The 2,363-nt window shown below is 34.4% G+C and overlaps 1 pseudogene; it reads right to left on the bottom strand.

Annotated features, from left to right (window-relative positions):
* Positions 1–1,179: 1,179 nt before the first annotated feature.
* Positions 1,180–1,298, bottom strand: LOC111735258 (annotated as a pseudogene).
* Positions 1,299–2,363: the final 1,065 nt, after the last annotated feature.

Below are 2,363 nucleotides of genomic sequence, written 5' to 3'. Positions count from 1 at the left end.
TAATATGTCTACCAATCCATTTAAAAAGTTAACTTTTTGCATATTTTTCTATAATTAAAGATTAGATCATGTTTTAGGCACTATTGTGCATATTGCTTTTTCATTACATGTATATCAAAGCCATGTCTATGACATTAGGAATGTATCAAGATTTGTGGCAGTATTTTAGCCAACAAGGTTTATCATAGACCAGATTGTTGCTAAACGGACATACCAAAAACATATTTTTAAATGGTTGCATAATATCTCGTTATGCAAGCTACCATGTTGTGCTTAATTGTGGTCATTTATATTGTTTCCATGTATTTTATATTATTTACTACTACAATAAACATTTTTGTGCAGCTGTCCTTGTTAACATATCCACTTTTCCCTGAGACTAATTCACAAAGGAGGAAGAGGTCCCAGGGAAACAATGGCATAGATATTTTAAAGGATTTTATCTATATTGCTAATTGGCCTTTCAGAAAGAGGTTGCCAATATATGCTGCCACCAGCAGCTTATCTGAATCAAAAAGAAACCATTATAAGATTATCAAAAAATTATTTAATTTTACTAATTTTATATAGTTAAAGCTGTAAGTTCATGATTATAGCAAAACTAAACATTTCTTTACATTATTAACTATTTGTACTTCTATTTTGTGAGTTATCTTTCATATCCATAGCCAATTATCTGCGGAAGTCTTTATTTATCTTACCAATTTGAATGGGTTCTTCATATATCAGAGGGGTTAAATTTTTATCCTTTCTGTTAGTTACAAATGTTTTCCAATGTCTTGTCTTTTCTTGATTTTTTTGCCATACAATCTTTTCCATCTTTACGTAGTTACATTTATTAATATTTTCCTTTATGACCTTTCTTGTTAAGTTCTTACCCAATCAAAGATCAGGTAGATGTTTATAATCATTTTTTCCCATTTTTATGGCTTTTTTTCTGTTTAACTCTAATTCCTCTAGACTTTATTTGAGTTATGATATGAGTGGAAACTGCAGTGTCATTTTCTCCAAAAAAATCTAATTGTCCCAGCATCTTTTATTCACCTTCCTTTTCCCATTGCTTTATTTTTTTTTTAATTTTTTTAAATTTTTTATTTTTTATTTTTTTTAGGCGAAGCAACCCTTGGTTGACCTCATAGGTTGCAAGGACCTTGTCAGCTTACAATTCCTTATATTTTATGCCTACAGCACTTGGTCTTCCTAGGCGATCTCCCACCCAAGTACTAACCAGGCCTGACCCTGCTTAGCTTCCGAGATCAGACAGGATCGGGCTTGTTCAGGATGGCATGGCCGTAGATTCCCATTGCTTTAGAATGCCTTCTTTGTCGTCTATCAAATTCTTAACATTGAATGTCATTTTGCCATCCTATACTTGTTACTCAAGATTTGTTAACATTTTAAACTGATTTTATTGTAGCATTTATTACTCTGTATTGTAATCATTTACTTATTCCTCTCTCCCTCCCCTTCTAGGTTATGAGCTTTCTGATTTTTTCCCCCTGGATCTAGCATGGTGCCTGGTTCACAGAAGCTAGTAAATAGATTTTGATGAATTGGTGGCAATTCTAGAGCCACTGACTGTCAAGGAGCCAGGTAGACTAGGTGAGGTGAATGAATCCAAGGCCTTTTAACCCCTCCACCTTGCAGATTTTAGATCTGGTTTCTGAAACAAAAAACATAGCATTCCAGGCTGAGAAGGAATATTAAGAAGGGTAGGCAGTCTTTCCACAGAGCCAGTCTTAGGAGCAGATGTGATGTTCAGATTTTAGGAAGACCACCTAGCTCTAAAATGAAATTTCTGCCATCTAAGTCTCAAATGCCTCAATTTCCGCAGCTATATTTGCATTCCTTCGGCTCTAGATGTTGACCCCTGCAGAATCCAATCGCTTATTTAGTTAGATCCATCCCTCTTAGGCTGTAAGGGCCCTCAAGCCTGGCAGGAACCCTGACTAGCATATATGTTGCTGTATTCCCATAGTGACTGGCATATTGATTAGCACATAGTCCAATAAATAAATATTTTCTGAGTGAATCAACAAATCGACAGAGATCAAAACAATAAGTCTAAGCAGCCATTGTGATGTAAATATGTCTACAGGATACTTTTCTCAAAAATAGTTTTCACAGAAATGAAAATAAACATGAACAAACTAGTGACTTGTTGGTTATGGGTTGAAGATTAATGAACTAGAGAAAAAAGAGTGCAAAAGGGCAGAGATGGAGGACCTACAATTATCTTAGATCATTAATATTTTATCCAAATTCACTTAGATAAGAAAAATCCATACTGTTCAAGTCAGACATTGTCACTCATATTCATAATCTCCTAGAAGGGTATTTCATGCCTCTCCAAGATTTTTTTT

This window comes from Pteropus vampyrus, unplaced genomic scaffold (assembly GCF_000151845.1).
Source record: "Pteropus vampyrus isolate Shadow unplaced genomic scaffold, Pvam_2.0 Scaffold20919, whole genome shotgun sequence".
In the NCBI taxonomy this organism is placed as follows: Eukaryota; Metazoa; Chordata; class Mammalia; order Chiroptera; family Pteropodidae; genus Pteropus; species Pteropus vampyrus.
Note: the sequence above shows the minus strand (reverse complement) of the source record. Positions and strands in the feature narration are given on the sequence as shown.